This window comes from Macrobrachium rosenbergii, chromosome 14 (assembly GCF_040412425.1).
Source record: "Macrobrachium rosenbergii isolate ZJJX-2024 chromosome 14, ASM4041242v1, whole genome shotgun sequence".
Classification (NCBI taxonomy): Eukaryota; Metazoa; Arthropoda; class Malacostraca; order Decapoda; family Palaemonidae; genus Macrobrachium; species Macrobrachium rosenbergii.
In genome coordinates this window covers 56,409,358-56,430,684 of record NC_089754.1, presented here as the reverse complement: position 1 = coordinate 56,430,684, position 21,327 = coordinate 56,409,358, and the positions used below count along the sequence as shown (strand labels likewise).

Below are 21,327 nucleotides of genomic sequence, written 5' to 3'. Positions count from 1 at the left end.
GTGAACATGAACTGACCAGCCTCAGAATGTAACAACAGAGTGTCTGTAATATGTCCTTGAACTTCCTGGTTATTTAGAACCTTTTACTACTGTTGTTTAGTAGGCAGCATGTTTATCCGCCGAATTATGAGTTATGTGACATGGCAATGAGCTCATCGAGTGGCCAAAGCCAATATTTACGGTTCAGTTATGAACTTGTTTCAGACATTATTCTTCCCACCTTGTTTTCAGTGTGGACCAAGGAAATGAGCACCTTAAAATATTACAGTTAAAAAATCGTAAAATAAGAGAGAGAGAGAGAGAGAGAGAGAGAGAGAGAGAGAGAGAGAGATTCTTTATTCCCAAGCGAGAAATGTATATTTTGTTAATACTGGAACTGCTGTAAGATCCAGAAAAACATGCACTGAATTTTTTTTACAGTAATGAATTTGTAAAACGATGCACTTAAGTTCCCGGATTAAAACTCGACTTTTGTTTTTGCATGTTTTTTTTTTTAATTGCGTCTCATTTTTTAACACTTCAACACTAGTAGGCCTGTGTGAGGATTCAGATGTTTGTATCAAGTTTTTTTTTATCTATTTATTTTGGTTTAGTCTAAAATAATACATAAATCGCTACCTCTTTTCTTGAAGAAAGCCTTTTAGGTAGAAGAGGAATTAAAAGTGAAACTAAAATAAATCTCGCGTTCGGAAATCTAAACTAACATTTGTGCGTGCGCAAAAGACCCTGAAACTAACGCTGTTTGTTGAAATAAATTAAATTTAACTTAGAAAATGCAATTCATCAATAGAAAAAAAAGAAAACGATAGTGATTATTTTCATGACCTACCTTCTAATATTCTGTTCCCAGAATATCTGAAATCTGAGGTCATTGTCTCCTGTAAGATGACCTCGCCTTTGTTGCTACTACCCGTGCTGTTCATCGCCAACACAGTCAGAATCACGAATCACATCATGCCCCTAATAAACATTCTGTGATGGACTGACTCTTTAGCTTCGGGACTGAATGAAAGCATCCACAGAATTAAGAGTGGATTGTGGTGGCACAGATTCTTAGCAGCAACCCATCATCACAAGAGAGCTAATGTTGGGGGGATATTTTATGCACAGGCACGTCCACAGCGCTCCGTACATAAATCAGCCCTACCACGAGTATAAATGTCGCTTGGCATTTATAAATCTGGAAAAAGCATTAATAGGTTGATTTGAATTCAAGATTAAGCTTCGCGGCGGCCTCTTTTTCAATACTTTTCCTACTGTGTTTCTTCAACGTTCTCGTGATTACTGTGTAGTTTTCGTACAGTCCTTGTAAAGGAATCATGCCCTGTGTCTACTGAAGAGCTTTATACACTATTTTGTTTGTTTCAACTCAGGATATTTCATAGAATATTTAACCCGTTTTTTCCTTTTCTCTTGGTCATATTTAGCCCTATCAGACAGTAAAGAATTTTTCAGCGTTCTTATTTCTTGTGATGAGAGCACCATAAGAAGAGTGCTTGCAGTATCGTGAAGTTGAAAGCAGTTTTCGTAAAATCGGTGCCGCGAGATTCTTTAAGTACAGTTTGATTGTGAAATTGCTGAGTCATCTGCGAGTGAGCAAGCAGCATAACTCGCAGACAAATAGTTTGATGGGCTCTGTCACTATTGATATCTGTAAAAGTCTTTTGCTTTCATCGCTTGCATATAATGTAAAATGCAGTTGTGCATTACCCATTTTTTTTATCTTACTGCAATAAGATCATTGTCTAGCCCTCCTGACAAAGGAGAGAAATAAATAAATAGTATGAGTCTCACCCTAAAGTTACAGAATAGTTTCGTAGAATATGCTCTCATTTTTGATGTTATCACATCTAAAGTATGAGAATATTCTTCGGAGCTAACCTGTAACTTTAGGGTGAGATTCATACTGCGTGCCTTCGTATTTATTTTTTTAAAGTTCAAGTTTCTGTAACTATTCTTTATGATATGGTAATGTTTAATAAATTCAATAAACAATTACATTTTCTAACCTTCGTCTAATTTTTATGAAGCCGTGCCATCATAAACTACTGAACTAATTAACTAGGAAAATACCCACTTTACCTAGTTGCTGTTTTTGTAAAGGGTCGTAGACGAATCTGGTTAATCTCGAGGCCTTATCTGGAGAATTTCCTGTTAATCCACTGGGTTTAACAAGAAGCAAGCACTGGGTCTTTTGATGTGGAAGGAAATGTTATCTTGTCCGAGGCGTTTTTTTTTCCTCCTGACCAGCCTAACGTACTTGGAGGCAAGTCGTGCACTTGTTTCTCTGTCACAAGTCCTCTTTGATTGAAAATGCGTAACCTTCCATTTTGTACTGAATATTCCGATGTCTTATTCTTCAAACATCTACTGTTGTTTGATGGAGTGATGCCCTTTTACTTTAGCATATTTCTTGTTTAATTGTTGATAAACTTAGCCTGGTTTTTCATGTGATTAATGAGCTTTTTAAGGGATCACTGTTACCTTTAGAGTACTCGGTGGTAATTATTATTGTTATGAGAGTTCAGGTATCTGGCTGAGGTGAGATAAATTTTTGAATTCTGTGATTAGTTGTGTAATAACCAGGTACCTGGAACACATTGTGGAAATTATATATATATATATATATATATATATATATATATATATATATATATATATATATATATATATATATATATATATATATATATATATATATATATATATGGAAAGATATTACTCTATAGAATTTGTGTTACATCCCATTTATAGCCACGTGTGAATACGGATGTATAAAATACTGATAAAAACTCACGTTTCTGGAGGAAATAAAGATATTAAATTAACAATACATTCGAAAAGCGAACTGACGTGAAAAAAATATATTATATATATATATAACAAGCAGAAGCGACAAGAATACAGCAAGAGCCAGTGGGACGGGAGGCGAGGGTTATGGGTAGGTGCCGGGGAATGGGGGTTGGGGGGCGGGGGGCGGGGCTCGAGGTCAGTAGGGCTGCGGCTGTGATCAATAGCCAGGTTAATCGCTGGCGGGTAGGTCACCTGGTAAAGATAATGGAGGTACTTAAGTAATTGAGATTCAGAATTACGTTACCTGACATACTTTGCCCTCACGTATATATATATAAATAAACACAAACGCTCGCTATAACGAATTTACGTACCGTAAGACACGCGCAATCACGGAACGAAAAAGGAAGCAAGTATTTATAGTATTTATAGGCCCTCGTATCTATGAATATGTAAGGCGCTGCGTCATGTGATTTACATAAAGTTACACTGAATCCGATGTAGGCTACACATGGTATCGATCTTGGCGATATTCATGTGAAAAGTTCTGTCTCCACGCTTGGCTGCTCATCTAAAATACAAAATTATGCCTGTAGCGACACACACACACACACACACACACACACACACACATATATAATATTATATATTGGTGGGCTTGCTTATCTGAAAATTGTAAAGAAATCAAGAAGTTAAGACTTCATTTGTCTATTACAAATACGTATATATTTGGCATAAGGATAGCATTAGATCTCTCTCTCTCTCTCCGTTCATACATACATACATACATACATACATACATCTGTCAAATTCAAGTATATTTTACAAGAGCTAGAACAGACATATCCGTACCATTGTATCGGTGTTTCTGTTTATTGCTAGTATTCGTGATGATTCATGCGTGCAAACATAAATAATATATATAAATTGATAAATGTATGTGTGTACATATATACATATGTATATATTTATATATATAATATATATATATATATATATATATATATATATATATATATATATTTTATATGTATATAGCAGTGGCGATGACCTTTTTAACTTCTTGGTGTCTTCACACTTTTCAGATACACCTAACACAACAAGCCTAGACCAGAATGAAGGAACGGATGTAGAAAACCTATCTCCCCAGCTTGGATTCGAACCCATGCGCGATAGGATGAGGTGAGTTTAAATTTTTAACCATTCAGCCTCAAAGAAAGGTATGCTATAAGTCTGTTAATCTATGGTGCATCACCATATTGTGACCGGAAATACTGAGTGAAAAGCCACAATAGAGTAATTGAGAGACTGTATTTTTGGCCGTCTAGAATTCCAGTGGCTTGCTTGTATTATGCAAATGGCAGTTTCCCAATATATATAATAAATTCAAAGCTAAATCCACCATTAAAAAAAAAATTTGTTCAAAAACAGTTGTCATGGGCAGACATTTGGCAGGCCTGAACAATGTAGTAAGGTTGTGCTTCTGTCAGGAAGCACACAATTCTTGTTTTTTTTTTCGTTTTTTAACGGCACACAATTCTTGTTTTTTTTCGTTTTTTAACGGCACACAATTCTTGCTTTTTTAGTTTTTTAACATCACACAATTCTTGTTTTATCGTTTTTTAACAGCACACAATAATTGTTTTGTCGTTTTTTAACATTACACAATAATTGTTTTGTCGTTTTTTAACACCACACAATTATCTTTTTTCGTTTTTTAACAGCACACAATTCTTGTTTTTTTCGTTTTTAACAGCACACAATTCTCGTTTTTTCGATTTGTATAACACGTATTAGTAAAAGAGGCTCATTTCGTTTAAGATATTTAGGTGCAACGTGGTTAGGATTCTGCTTCAGGTGGTAGAAAATAAGAGCTATGGCTTTGTTTCATCAAATGCCCGCATATTTCGATCAGCTAGAGCAGTGGTCCTAAACCAGGGGGAAATTCCCCCCTAGGGGGAATTTCAGAGTTTCGGTGGGGGGGGGGAGGAATTGTGACCACAGATTGGCAGGCTCAAACCGGCTCTAGGACCACACAAAAATCAGTGTGCCTCGGTCCGCACTACTGAGAGGTCACGCTAGGCTTTCTCTCTGTTAGCCTGTGTGTTTGTGTTAGTATTTTGTTTCGTTTGGCACTCACAATTTTGGAAAGGGTGGGGGAGGGGGGATGACATTCTGACACATGGTGAAAGGGTGCCTGGGGCAAAAAAGTTTGAGAACCACTGAGCTAGAGTTCAGTCATAAGTACTGTTCATGGACATTTTTCAGTCGATAAACCCTTGATCTGTTAAATCCATCCGTGCCACGAAGGTCTTTGCAGACCTGATATCTTAAGAAATTCACTCATGCTTGCTAAATTAAAAGAAAAAAGTTTACCCTTCTTTTCCCTTACATCGCTGAGCCTGCCAACTATTTTAAAGCCTCAGCGAAGCACTCCAAACGGCCTCTTTAGAATCTTTAAAGCAAAAGCATAACTAACCAAATCATTTCAGCTTCTATGTGTTTAGATGGCTTGGGATAGAAATGAAAAAAACCTTTGTTATGTTGCTTTATTTATTCATGTCACCATTCTTCATTTGAGACAGAATGGAACTGGAAATCAAAGCTTCCATTTCTGCATGCTTGCGCTACACCTCTTCATTAAACGCACACACTGCTGATCTGAAGATAGATAAATTTTAGTTATGATTTTATTCGACTAGTCACATAAGAAAAAGCACTGGCAATAAATGAAGTGGAATAGTGTATAATAGCATAGGTAAGACAAAATTAAGATTTATAGATGAACGAAATTATCTATAGATGGCCACACGTGTAGAAGACATGCGAATGACTGCAGATAACGTATTTAAAATCTTCAATGTTTTGTACAAGAGTTACAAAATAATGGTCAGTGAAATTATTCTTAATCCTTTCGTGAATTAGTTTTATAGAGAAATGGTCTGATTAAAATAACTTATGAACAAAAATAAGTGACGAACTGAACCCTTCGATTATCAATATTACCACAAGCGACAACCACTCACCCACCTACCACATTAATTAGACTCCCGGAAGCAAATTCCTGAGATGTATGCTAGTATTGCACCAGCCCCCATTTTTTTTTTTTCATGCTCCTAGGTTAGGTCAGGTTATGTAAGTATCTCTAGGGTAATTTGGGTGAGGGAAACATAATAAGTATTTTCATGAAAATTCTATGGTTAGTTTCTAAGACATGACGTCCCGCTTTCTTCAGGGAAAGGTCCCAGTACTCGGTTACATCTCGGGAAAATGCTTCACGTAATTTTCCTAGATTCTTTGGAAAATTATAGTTTTTAAACAGTATCATCAGTTTGTTCAGTATCCTTCATTTCTAGTTTCTTGCCTTGTTTGTTATTATCGGTTTTCTAGGTCTTCAAAACGCTGGTGATAATTTAGTAAAGAAATACGTGATTTTTTCTCATTTTTAAGAGTAATCTTTTCCTCAAGCCTTGATGTGGGTCGGCTAGTACACTGCAGTTCCAGGTCGAGCTATTTAATATTCAAAGGTTTTCTTGATATAGCTATGCTGATTGCCCGTATCCTCTCTAATTACGTGTAGCTTGCATGCATAATTACTTTCTGTCGCTGAAACTTACGTAAAAACATGGGGTTGAGTTATGAGAGAATGGTATTTTAATTTTTTTTAGGAAATATGCAAACAATTATGACTATGACCACCATGCATGAAATTCATTTACTTACTGTATTTAATATAAAAAATTATTAGCTGCAGGTCTGAAAACTGCACAGTGACTCATTCGTCTTGATTATACCAAGCTTGGCATAAAACTATGAAAGCGTGAAGAATAAACGCCTACAACAGCGCCTACAAAGAATGCAAATAAACCTGACAGACAAAGAAGGATGACTACCCAGCATGCAATTGCAAAGAGCCTTGTTCCCCTCGTCTCTTAAGAGACTTTGAGCTAAGAATTCATAACTAATTTATCGAACACATCATTCAGTGTCTTTGCTAGTGCACCCAAGAGCAATAATGTCTCCGGTCCATTTAATAATTCCTCTTGGTGGTTTAATGTCTGTCCATTAGTTATGCTAGGATTCTCACACTGGTGTACTGTCAGTTCCCCGTAGGGGTTAGTGCCGTCAGTGGACCTCATGCGGTGCACTGTAGACATTACTTAAGGTTCTTTACAGCGTGTCTTCGGCCCTAGCTGCAACCCCTTTCGTTCCTTCCTTTCCTATCCTCTTTCTTCCATCGTACTTCCCACCCTCTCCTAACAATTGATTCACAGTGCAACTGCTTTGAGGTTTTCCTCCTGTTACACCTTTCAAACCTTCTCACTGTCAATTTCCGTTTCAGCGCTGTATGACCTCAAAAGTCCCAGTGCTTGGCCTTTGGCCTAAATCCTGTATCCTGTCCATCTAGTGCACCCAAGAGCAATTCAAGATACTGTCTTTGGAGTGGTTTTATCCGGTCTATTCAATAATTGCTTTTGGCGGTTTAAATGTCATTCCATTAGTTATGTTAGGATTCTCACACTGTAGTATACCTCAGTTAACAATAGATTGAGAGCAAAAACAGCGCCTGACTGTCAAGCAAGTTTAAAGTGAAATAAACTTCGTAAGATGTCAAAATGTTTAACATCATGAAATTTGACATTTTCGATAAGTATAGCTCTCTTTTTTATTGGAAAACTGGGAAGAAATTTTGATCTTCTTGTCTTATCTGTAATGAAGATGGGTGCTGTGTTTCAAAGGACTCATTTTACTAACTTTTTCCTAATAATAATAATAATAATAATAATAATAATAATAATAATAATAATAATAATAATAATAATAATAATAATAATAATAATAATAAGAGCTTTCTTTTTTCCTACTTTATAGTTAGCCTATAAGCAGAAATAGAGGAAAAACCTTTTCACTCTAGCATTTTGAAAATAAAAATAAATCTCACGCTGACGCTCAACTTACCACGCTTGTCAGGGTAACATTGACCAACCTCAGCTGGAAGAAAGAAGAAAAGAAATCTTTCCCTATAGATATATATATATATATATATATATATATATATATATATATATATATATATATATATACTATTTATCACATCACCGTGATTCATATACAATCAAAAAAAGCTACAAACGTATACATACATGTAATATAACACCACCGTCCCAGCGACCGTGGGATCGAACCAGCGACGGACAGGAGAATCAGGACTACAGTGACACGACTTTTACATTTCTTACTCATACACAAGCATCAACTATACACAGACACATATACATACACAAACATCAACACACACACATATACATACACAAACACACACACACACACACATATATATATATATATATATATATATATATATATATATATATATATATGCTTATATTGTCAAGTTTCTTTAACTGCATATATTATATGTGTGTGTGTAGTATATGTGAATGTATGCGTGTGTGTGTGTGTGAGAGAGAGAGAGAGAGAGAGAGAGAGAGAGAGAGAGAGAGAAGAGAGTTAAAACAGTTAGAGAATATTATAAATTTGTAACTTACGTTGTTGCAGGGGACGACTTTGAGAAAACCAACGAACTGCAAAAGACAACATTCCAAAATTAGGTGAGTCGCTGTTGGTTTTACAAGCCACTTTAAAACATTTCCATTATTGAAGGATACAGATGTCATATATTATAATGGTTTTATATATATATATATATATATATATATATATATATATATATATATATATATATATATATATATATATATTTATATAAATTTTATATATATATATTTACATACATATATATATATATATATATATATATATATATATATATATATATTGATACTTACTCTGGTAATCCCCTCTGAGACCCAATTTCAGTCTGAAAGAAAATTAATGCAAGGTATGAGATCAATTCTTAAGTTTATTGTATGCATCAATATATACTTTTTTTAAATGATTATTTGCACTCTGTCATGAAGGGTTTCTTCTTAAATACATCATCATAATCTGTACATAACTTAAAATATCTCATCGTTTCAAATTTTACATATTTTTCTCCCTGTATCTCAGATGATCTCTAGTTAGCAAATTCTTAATTATTTTATTTTCTACCTTAAAAAGTTTGCTTATAAATGATTTGACGTGATTGCATTGCGTATCCTGCAACCTCAAATCACAGAATATAGACGAAACAGCGGAAGTTGTGATTTTACTGTCTTTATGGCCGTTTTATTGGCTAACTTCTCCAACATGGGTCTTACCATCTCACTTTTCTGTGCGAGTCTATCTTTCAATTAAATTTTTTTACATGAGATTATGGTCTTAGTAGGTAACAACAGCACCAAAATTCTGAAATAAATCCACAGTTATGGATATGTACATATATTTAAAGACAAATCTGTACAGATTTACCTTTGAATGTAAGTACAGATACATGACTGTGGATTTGTTTCTCCATTTCAAGATTCATGCTACTGTGAGTATTTTTTTAATAAGAGCATCACTGACTCACCAATGCGTCGCCTTCATCTCCACCCAGAGTTTCAGAAAGAACTTGCTTCAGTTGCAAAGGAGCCTGAAAAGGATGACGACTCAACGTTGCATTGTTGTCAGGCAGATATCATCGAAAGCATTTTGACATTATTAAGGAAGAATAATTGATTACCCGTAGCTTTTGTAATCGTGATTTTGTTGCTTTAGAAGACAGGGTACCAATGGTCATTCACCATTTTAACCATACTTAGGTGGAACAATTTAGTTACTAGTAAAACTTTTAATTCACATAATTAAAGTAACAGCTGATTAACCATTGATTTTGTTGCCATGTTTTAGTTTCTTTAGAAGGGAAGACAAAATGATCACTTACCATTCTGACTATACTTGGGAAGAACAGATTAGTCGCCAGTAAAATCTTATTTCACTATAAGTTCCATAACAGTGATTAATAGTCTAATAAGAAATATGGAGAAACTTTTGCCTTACAAATATAATCCCTAGAGAAAAATATTTAAATAATTTTCAAGGTATTTCAAAGAAATATAAGGCAAACACTCACCCTCAGAAGAAGTTACCTAATCTATTTTCTGCTTTCTTTGAACAGAAAATTTTCATATACCTAATTCAGGGTTGGCTTGGCTTAAGCACTCCTTCAGACAGTTAACTGAATGAGAAGTCCCTCCAAAACTTATGAAGATAATGAAAGCTGGTCTTTAGAATTGAACTATGAATTGATTGTTAGGAGAGGGTGGAAAGTAAGATGGAAGAAAGAGAATATGAAAGGAGGTACAGCAAAAGGAACGAAAGGGGTTGCAGCTAGGGGCTGAAGATACGCTGCAAAGAACCTTTAGTAATGCCTACAGTGCGCCGCATGAGGTGCACTGACGGCCTTACCCCCCTACAGGGCTAGACTTTGGAGAGCAATTTTGATTTACCTCGAAGTCGATAGAAGCTTCCTCGTTCTGTCCCTGGAACAAAGGATTCTCATCAGCTAACTCATCGTAAAAGAAATGTTAGCACCACAAAATATTGTTTCCTCAAATCTTTCAGTTCAGTACAGTAACTAGATCTTATTCTACCGCGTTTGTTGCGTCTCTCACGTGAAAATATGAAATGATTGTTTATAGAATCTTTGCATAAATAGGTAAAATCTGAGACACATCTTTTGGAAAAGAATTTGCTGCACTCTATTACACAGTCACTAGAAAAACACTTTGAACTCCGTAAACAAAGGCCACAAGGAAATGGAACATTAATGTGCCTACTTACCATGACAGAGGCCACAATTAGCAGGATAAAAATTAGGGCCTTCATTGTCAGCAAAGAACGTAATTGGCGCCGCTTCAAACACACTGAGGAAAGGACGTGCTTTCTCTGTCTGGAAGGTTCAGTGTACCTGTAAGTAAATTAACTGCTATCTAAAATGGATCTGTATTAATAAATATCATATAAGAGAGAAGAAATGGTGATGAATGGCGGCGCTAAGGTTTTTATTATCGTAAATAGTAATTCTTTGCCGGTTCATTTATATGACGATGTATTTCATATGCAGGATAATTACGCGCAAGGTATATTCCTGCCTATGCTAATTATAAGTTTTAAACACTATGTGTATATATACGTATATATATATGACACACTATATGTATGTGTATATACAGTATATGTATATATGCATATATATTTATATATGAATATATGTATATATATGTATATGTATTATATTATGTGTGTGTTTATATACATACATCCATATATATTCATGTGTATCTATAAATATGTGTGTATATATACATACATCCATATACAGTATATATATATATATATATATATATATATATATATATTCATATATATATATATATATATATATATATATATATATATATATATATATATATATATATATACATATATACATGAGTATATTATGCCTGAATTTCTGAATGTATAAAACGAGATTTATAACAGAAAACATTTATACATCAATATTTCCTGAAAGGCCAGACATTTTTCCAAACAAACCTGCCTTGGAAGAAATGAGCCGAGCTCTCACTTACCTAACAACGTGCTGACTGCACAAACACTGGTCTCTCTGTTGCTGTTGAGTGTATTAATATACAGATAGGAGACGCAACATCATTTGAATAAACCCCAGGTGTTCGGGCCGGTGGACCAATAGGGGTTGAACACGCTGGGCGTGTATTTCCAAGGTGACCTTTCATGACTGCGAGTTGTTCAGTTGCTGTTTCGTTCACTGGAAAATATCAATACACGGTTGGTAAAGGCATGTCTCATTTGCAGTATCTTAAATCAATTTAGAATGTAAATGATTAACACGAATAATGTATAATTTGACAGTATTCGATTCTGTAAACAAAAATGAGCTCAGTCATTGTAAAATATAGTAAGATATTGAGGTATATTACAAAATATGTCATTGTGAATTACATAATAGAAGAATTCGATCATTTAGAAGAGATTACGCAGGCTACTTTAAAATTTGAGATATTTGTTAGGACAATAGAAGTAGGAATGTTCATAATAATATGGTTGAACAGTTAAATAATAACGATTGTAGAAGATATATGTGTTACTGAAAATTGAAATGAATAATGGTAATATGCAATCTAATATATGCAAAGGTGATTAAAAAAAAAAAATCCACGGCCTGTCAGCACAAAGAGAAACAAGGAAAGCTAAGAATTGGATATGAATAAAGAATGTGATAGCAATAATAAATGAAGGAAATGAATTCAGACATTTGAGGTTGTGTGAAAAAATTAGAAAATATTTACAGATAAGCTAGAGAAAACTTACTAAGGAAATTCGATGTACTATACAAAGATGTATGGAAATAGAGGTAAATTCATGGAAACAAAAAGTCACCTCAGATTCGAAAGATGATAACATGTAAGTAAAATTTAAGCAGAAATTTAATCATTTACTCCTCACGTTATTTATCAATCTTCTCATAAGCTATTCTCACGTCTGTCTTATGACATTTCATAATTGTCGTAATGATATTTAAGAGACACACTCTTAGCCATTCTCTCCATAAAAAAAAAAAAAACATATCCCGTTTCCTTTTTGGTTCAGTTAGGTCACGGTCAGATACGTCCAGCTCCTTTCCACAACTACATCCATAAGCTTGCCCTTCTTATTCTGCAGTAACATAATCTCGCACTCTTTTCCTTCGACATGTGCCTCCCACGTAAGCTTCTGAATATGCTTCTAGGAAACCATGTACTCCAATAAGCATTAACAGTCCTCAGCATTTAAATCAAATGATGCAACCTCACTTCCACGTTCTACAAACACCGCAGGCACAATAAAAAAAAAAATAAGTCACGCTCCCTTGAACAAATTTTATAACATAGAACTTTCTCTCGTTAAACAAGTTAACTATTATACATTTCTTTTCTTCTGTACTACGCCAATGATCATTCAAAACCTGCAACACTTGATATTTTACTTTTTTTATTTTATTTTCATTTTTTGTCTTTGTTTTGCTTTTTACAAGTTTTACCTTGCAGGAAGTGCAGAATGCTATCACCAACAAACACACACACACCAGGGTCCAGATATATTGTATACATACGCGTGATTATATGTGTATGCGGGTTTGTACCGTTTGCATATATTTGCGTGTCAAAGTTTAGGGTAAGTGTACACCTCTTATTGATATCTAATTCTTCTACGACTTACGCAGGCTGCGAAAGAAACAGGTCTCGTTCCATGTTTAAAATGCGCTCTTTTCTTTAAGTTTCTTTACGTGCTGGTAAATTTGAAACGCAATGAATGGTTTATATATATATTTTTGATTGGGGAAGGCAACCAAAAACTCTTTCTGGCACAGGCTGAGGACAGAAAAAGTATAGTTGTGGGTGCGGCTCATCCAAGGATTAGGAATAGAAAACGTCACTGTACATTTGTTTTACCCACAATGCATCTCCCGACTGCCGTCAACCGTCATAATGTAAACACGCATGAACTTATACCAAAACTGCCGTAATTCTGAACAATGGATTACCCGTTATTTCTCAAATTGTGGTAATGTGTTCGGTTGCGAATAGACTTAACCGTAACAGGAGTGAAGGAAAATATAAATTCCACTTGCGTCCATTGACAGATAACAGATAAAACATTGTTGAACTGTATACATGTCTGCCATCAGTCTGATAAAATAGGGTACTTCTAATATTTCTTGCCTTTTGTTCTCGTTGGTCGTTGATAACGACTCTTTATCGCAATTACAACAATATGTCTGAAGAATATCGGGAGGGTGCTCATCAAGGAATCTCCATAAGCAGTGGCTCACTGCTGCCAGTGCTGTTCCTCCACTGCCGTTCAGGTAGGTTATAGTTTAATGGACTTCATTGCTATTTTATGTACGTAGAGTCGGAGTTTTGCCATTACTTATACATTAGCAGATAGAAGACATATTCACACCAGCCGGAGACTGTATAAAAGTGCATATAAAAGTTCAGTACGTTTTCTATGGGACTTTGAAGGGTTGCTACATTATAGTACTGGAATTCCACTTTCATTTTTGGTTACTTTTAAACCACTTTTCAAATAAAAAAGAAACACTTTACCGCAATTAAAATTTTTAAAAATGCCGTAACTTATACCTGTACTGTATTTTTTGAAAAATGCTGCACCTTTTAATTAGGCCAGAAGATATTTATGTACAGCAACGTACTGTGCCTGGGGCAGTCGTAGGCAGTGAAGTGTAGGAAAGGTTTTACAATGAATCTTACATAGAATTAAAAAAAAATAGATTAGGCAAGATCTGAGAAGTTAATAAGGCTACTTTCTGTTCAAAGGGCATTTCCCCAGATTAAAAAAAAGGGGGAGTCGGGTTATAGTTGACATTAAGTGGACCTCTGCTGACTGTCCGACCACCATGACCCATAAATGAAACATTCAGCAGACTAGAATTTCTTCTGCATTGTTTCTAAATTATAATTCTGAGAAAGCATTCAGTATTTATGACTTTTTTTCAACCTAATTTTTCAGTGAAAATAGATTGTTTCTGGACCATTGTTTTATGGGTGTTACCACATCCATGTCTGCTGATTTGGTTTAAGAATTATTAGATAAAAATCAGCCCTTGCGCTCACAAACTACGCTATAATTTTAGGTTAGCCTAATAACACATTATCATTGCCTTCATTCGAAAGAATATTGTTACAGTCTAAGTAGAAAAGAAAGTGTGGATGTTCGGGGGGAGAGTCCCAGTTTGCTTATAGCCCATGGTGTCGTAGAATTCATCACGTCATTTCAAAGTGATGTTTCACCGATGTGTTACCATTTTCAGTATGTGACAGACTCGATGTTACCGTTAGTCTATATTTAGAAAGTCTTCTCTGTGAACACTTCTGGCACTTCTGTACTTTTTATCTTCATTCTAAGACAGCTCTCATAACCATTTCCTTTCTAAATATATTTTAGTACTGTATCATTCCTGGCCTTTTATTCCACTTACAGTTGTCTCCATCACAAAAAAGTGGTGAAGCAAATCTGATCCATTTAAAAAAAAATCAATACCGGTATATATCTACCTGCAGTTTTGCTTGATCAGTCCGTATTATTAATTTCATATTACATATGGTCCATATACAGTTCCCAAAAGTCGAATAAACATTAAAACCATAAGGTTTTATAAGTTTTTCAACCTGTAATGCAAATATTTAGTGAAATGTGACAAGCTATCAATAAAATGTGACAAGCTATCAATAAAACATTCACATTTCCTTAGTCAAAATACATTTGTATACGAAAAGAGAAATAGACCAAAGACAGCGTCCGAAAGAAGGAAATAATTATGAGTCAAGATAAATTTCATGATAATTGTACTTCGGTAAAAGTTTTAATGCCAAGGAGGTCAAATTGTATCATCTTCGATTTAACAAAAATGAACATCAGCATGGAAAGGGAATTACTGATAATTATGGATGTCAAAAAATATTTTTATATATATAAGTAACTTACCCAGTAATTAAATAGCGATCATGCAATTACAGGGTAAGTATATATAAAACTCATTTATTATAAAAATGTCATTTTTATTTAAGTAATTTACCCAGTATTTACATGATTGCTATGTAATTACTGGGTAAGTATATATAAAACTAATTTATCATAAAAATGTCATTTTTATTTAAGTAATTTACCCAGTATTTACATGACTGCTATATAATTACTGGGTAAGTATATATAAAACTTTATTTTATTATAAAAATATCATTTTCATGTTTACCTAAATAAAAGCAAGCAAAGGCTAATGCACATAGTATGCGAAATGAGAAATTAATTTGTACTTGGAAGTACGCACTAATCCAGCACAGACTACATACAGTAAATTTTGGTGTATGATGCTTAAGGGGGCCCATATCGATGCAGTGCACGTGTGAGTTATAGAGAGTTAAAGAAACCACAAGCTCAAATCATATTGATTAGAAAGAAATCCGATGCCGGTGTCTCTCGGATCTTCTGGATAATTTATCACTTCCAAGCAGACCTTTCTGGGACTAAATAAGGACTTGTCTACCACAGTCGATAATGGTTAATAATACATAACAGATTACCGCAAAAACTTGAAAGGATGCATGATTTTGTGAGTAGTATATTGTACGTATGGATGATGTGTGGGTATTTGTATCTCGTAATAAATTTTAAAACCGGTAAAATGAAGATGGGATAAGACCATATAAATGAGACGAAAGGAGAATGGAAGATTATTATTTCATTTTCTGTCTCCACCCCTTTTCAAACAATAACAACAGTATTGGTAGCACATGTCAATCACAGCACATCTTACACAACTTGCTCAGCATAAAAAATGGGTTTGGTTGAAATGTTAAGGGCAGTCTAGTGTAGTGAAATAGTATGCCGCACCATGCAGTTGCATTTAACTTTTGTGGTTTCTGGTAGCTTTTTTTTTTTTTTTTTTTTATTTTATTCACAGTTTATTTTACTTTAAAAAATATGTACATTAAGCACATATGCTACTTGTGAGTAGTTTTTTGTATGGTGATACCACGGTCCAGATCGTGAATGTGTAATAATGGATGGTTAGCCCAGGGGGCGTTAGCCTATCATGATAAAGGTCTCGAGTGAGAAATTTCATGGCTTTTTACTAGTTTTTATTGGGTTTGTTTTGTAGCACAGCACTTCATGTTTTTATTTATATAGATTCTTTTGGTTTTAATTTTACATTGTTCACAACTTCATACTTCACATCCATGGGGTAAAATTATTGATAATCTTGTCATGCATTTCCACTTTGCCCTCTGTAGAGACTGTTAAGTCTCCAATCTTGCCAACTCCCTCGCTTCACATATTTTGTCTCTCAGCTCTTGTCTTATCGTACCATCACCTGTTATCTTTGTCTAAACTTGAACTTCCCTTTCATGTGAGTCATTTTATCGGTTGTGTGACTTTTTCAGTCAAAATTGTCATACTCACTCCTTTGTATACCAAGCAACATTATGCCCTCAAATTTTTATCGTGGTTATCACCTTTACCTTTGTACAAAGGTAGCAGTTAATTCACTCGTGCATTCCTTGAGAACCTTTCCCACATTCAGGCTTAACAGTAAAACCGTGGTCCTTGCAGAGGGGTTAGTACCATCAGTGCACTTCACGTGGTACACCGTAGGCATTATTAAAGAGTGCTTGCAGCGTCCCTTGACACTGAGCTGCACTCACTTTACCTGTATTCCAGCTACCTTCTTCCTTCTTGCTGTCCAATCTTCCTTTTCCTCCACCTTGCTGTCCATCCTCTCTCAACTATTGTTTGTTAGTGCAGCTGTGGGGATTCTCCCAGTTTCACCTGAAGATATTTATACTTCTCATTTATTTTTATTTTAGTGTTGAATGGCCATAAGTGACTCGGTGATTCGCTTTATAATGTAAATTTCATTATTCATTTATTCATAAAAAACCCTGGTCAGCCTGTCAGTTTAACGTTCACTGAACGGCAGCACCATACTCTTAATTTCATCAACTGATATCTTTCTGTTCTTAACCCCCTTGATTTTCCTCTCTTTATACTCAGCAGTCACTTTCACAGGCATTCCCAAAACCTCACCACTCAACGTCATTCTGGTTTGTCAGTCGTCTATCCTTTAAATTTAGCAAATCTTTTAGAATCTCACATTAGATTTGCATCGTCTGTTCAGACCCTTTCATGCATGCACCCTTTTCTGAACTTTCTTCCCAGTAGAACAACTTATTCTTGAAATTCTTTCTTGCTCACATATCCCTTCCATTTCTCTTACTTGCCTTCTTTTGTGTCTCATTTTTTTCATGGCTGATCTATTCCCTCTTGTACAATGCACCTGCATATTCTTTTTTTTTTTTTTTTTTTCACTTCAATAAAACATGTTTCCTCTTCCACCACTTTGTGTTTTTATTCTCTTGCACTGATTGTGCATTTGAAAAAACGCGATAGAAGTGTTCACTACTACTTTAATCTTTTAAGATAGGAATCAAGATAAAACTTTTTATAACAAATTGTTTCCACAGTTTCAAGGCCATTTCTTGAAGCAGTACAAGTCTTGCCAGCATTAGATCTTCACCAATAAATGTACCGCCTAATTTTTTACCGTCATAAACTCAGGTTTTTTTTTCTGAATTCTGTGACTTCATAAGTCTTCTGCCCTTCTATCATTATATTTTTGCTGGTTATTTCTCCTTCCTTTTCCCAAATATATGGTATGTACTCACACGTCCTTCCCAGCATGTCTTTCTTTATTGTAATGAGTTTACTCCATCTTTTATATGTTCATTTTTCATCACCTTTGGTCCTTCATACGTCACATATACGCCAGAAATAATTGAACTGTATAGCCTGCAAGCCCACTTCTGTTGCAAAATTGCAGTAAGACACAACAATCCTCAAAAGCATTCCAGCTTCCACCCTCTGTGGTGGTGTTCCACATCTTACACTCCAGCAAAGGCTTCAGGGCTTTCTTACCTTGTTTCCATTACTTTTCAAGTCTTCCCTATTCATGTTATCAATGATTTCAGTATTCCCCCACCTGTATAAGTACATCACTCCCAAGCATCTTGAATCATACCTATGCTCCTCTGGCTATCATCCTGAATGACAGTCACAGTTAGTGTTCTGCAGATTTTTACAGCATATCCTACCAACGCTGTAGCATCTTCAAACAGTACTTGTTCTCAAATCATAGTATTTTTCGAGCACATGTAATGATGCAATTGCTTTCATTCCTGTTGTCGATAACACGATAGAATAAAATGGTTTTATACTGGGATTTTCCCAGTGGATATGAAGATGAGGTTAGGATTAGTTCCCTGTTTTTATATATACTTGATACTGACGAGTAACATAGACACCGACATGTTTACATACTGTGTATGCATGTCAGTAACTTTTGATATATTAATGTATCTGATTTTCATTAGCATGACTAGGTGAGCTATATGTGTTATTTTATTTCAGGTCTGTTTCACGGTACTGTGTATGCATGAGTATGAAAAGCATTGCTTGCTTAAATGTAAAAAGAAAAAAAAAAAAAAATTCAAGGGCATTTTGTCTATACTTCATAGCTACGTTTGCCAAGCTTGAAGGTAACAGCAAACATCTGGTATGGTGTTTAGGAGAAACTCAAAATAAATCACCTTTTCCTATCTGTTGATGGCGTTTAAAGTGATTTTATGTGTTTTCATGCTTTGAGCAATACCTTTTGACTTTTTGAGGACCGCATCAGAATATTGGTTTTAGTGCAAGGAATATCTGTAGAATCACTTGATTACTTTTTTATCAGTACGATTAATCTTTATTGTTAGTTTATTGCGATGTGGGAGGTTTAATCATGAGATCGTTTACAACCTTTAAAACGTATTATCTTTATTACAGTCATAAGCTAATTAAAGCAATAACACTAAAATTTGAAATAGCCAAGTGTGAATATTAACTTAAAAATTAAATGCAGGTTTAACCTTGGTGTACCCTTTGATCATAATTTGCGCATTCAAACATTTTTGTGTTTGTGTCAACACACACACATATTCACAGTGCTAGAGAACTAATATATAATATATATATATATATATATATATATATATATATATATATATATATATATATATATATATATATATATATATATATATATATATATATATATATATATATATATATATATATATATATATATATATATACTGTATATAAATGGATGTATGTATGTGTGTGTGTTTTCCACATACACTGAAATGCATTGAGCAATTTCAACCAAACTTGGTATACATATGACTTACTATCTCAAAAAGAACACTGTGGTGGTAAGACATCACTGGCCCCAAGGGGGGCAGCTGGTGTGGGAGGGGGGGTGACATGTAAAAATAACTGAACATGGCAGATATTAGTGTCTAATCCATAGTTTTTGAGGTATGCATGTATATATATAAGTGGTGGTGGGGGTAGGGTCAGACCAGAACCTGTGAGGGCACAGGAAGCTAGTGATTTTCAGTAGAACGAGTCTACAGTCAGCCTAGTCGTGTGAAGTGCACGGGGATCTCCTATATATGAAGGTGTAGTTTCATATGTTAAGAAAAATCCAAGTTAATTTTTAGTTTGTTATTTTCATGTGCTTTGTCATAATTTTCATGGCATAAAAGATGAAAAAACAATCGAATTTACAACCCAAAAGTGACAAACGCATTTGATGTCTCCTTTTTTAATTTTTATTTTACATTTTTCATTTTTGTTTAAATGTATTTTCTCATGTTTTTATTTGTGTTTTGTCCATAAAAGATGAAAAAAGTCAAACTTATTACCCAAAAGAGATAAACACATTTGATATCCCCTAGCATGTGTATATAGGCTGATAGGAATTTCCGTCATACATATCGTACACTAATGGGCTACATCTAGAAAGTATCCAGTAGTTTGTTTCAACTAGTCAGTAAAAATCATCTCCTTATGATAGATGTAAGTAGTACCAGGAAAAGAATGCTTTTGTTTCTGTGTCAATCATGGCCTTTAAGAAATGTTCGAAAGCTGTGGGTTGTGTGGCAGACGGGTGTCTGTCCTATTTCCATTATCTATTTTATCTCCTACGCTATTTTATCAAGATTTAGCAAAATGTGTATTTGCTGTCCTACATTTAACAAGGTTCTGTCAGCTTACTACCTGTTTGTCTCTTTTGTACAGTAAGTCGGATATAAAATTATTCTGATTTAACAAGGAAGCTGCTTGTTAATTGGACTTGAAATTGTAAGGAAATATACTGGGTCTGAAAGGTTTCATTACTTGACAGTAACTTGCAACTTAAAAAACTGATACTTGGCTAACACTCAGATTTTTTTTGAGGGAAAATGACTGATATAAAATTTCTTATAAAGGGAATCCTTAATTACCTGGGTTATGTCAGTTATTTTAAAATGTGACTGTTCCTTGCAAAGAACTTTATGCTGTCAAAATTTTGGCATTCTTCATTAAAAATGAAGATTTCTCATTGCAATGACTAATGTAAAATTATTTGTAGTATTCATGTTAAGCATAAGTTTTATGGAACAAACCTAAAGATTGTTGACACCCAAAACAAACTTCCAAGCAGTAAAATTTATTTTTGAAAAAAAGGGGAAAGAATGAAGAGATATAATAAAAGGTAGATTAACAAAGAGATATTTAAATTCAAAACAGCATTACAAGTCAGGAAAACTATTTCAAAGATGATTATGCTCTATAGATTCTATACTTAAAACTCAGAGTTTCCTGACTGCTTAGCTTACTTATTGTCACTAACCGCAGAAATATAGGGCATTAAAAAATCCAGTCAAACTCTTCAACTTTATTAAAAATAATTAAATTAATTCATTACCTTTGATCATAAAGACCTAAAAAAAGGACATCATCAACTTGCTGAACTGGTTCAACCTGAATGAATGCAATATGATGTTTATTAAAGATTGTTTCAAGAAAATACATATTAAAAATTCCAACAAAACTGGGTAACTGAATACAATACAGTAATGACATCTGATACACTTGTCA

The 21,327-nt window shown here is 34.4% G+C and overlaps 2 long non-coding RNA genes across 3 annotated transcripts in view; one reads left to right on the top strand and one right to left on the bottom strand.

Annotated features, from left to right (window-relative positions):
- LOC136846188 (uncharacterized) overlaps positions 1-21,327 on the top strand; it is a 74,714-nt gene that overhangs the window by 45,252 nt on the left and 8,135 nt on the right. For both annotated transcript variants that reach the window (XR_010855344.1, XR_010855343.1), the window contains exons 2-4: positions 3,879-3,975; positions 8,353-8,405; positions 12,828-13,645. This is a non-coding gene — a long non-coding RNA (uncharacterized lncRNA). The remainder of the gene's footprint in view (positions 1-3,878; positions 3,976-8,352; positions 8,406-12,827; positions 13,646-21,327) is intronic.
- LOC136846187 (uncharacterized) lies at positions 5,329-11,503 on the bottom strand. Its single transcript, XR_010855342.1, has 7 exons — positions 11,352-11,503; positions 10,561-10,687; positions 10,227-10,259; positions 8,643-9,370; positions 8,343-8,378; positions 7,753-7,785; positions 5,329-5,454 (listed from the first exon to the last, which is right to left on the bottom strand). It is a non-coding gene; the product is annotated as an uncharacterized lncRNA (long non-coding RNA).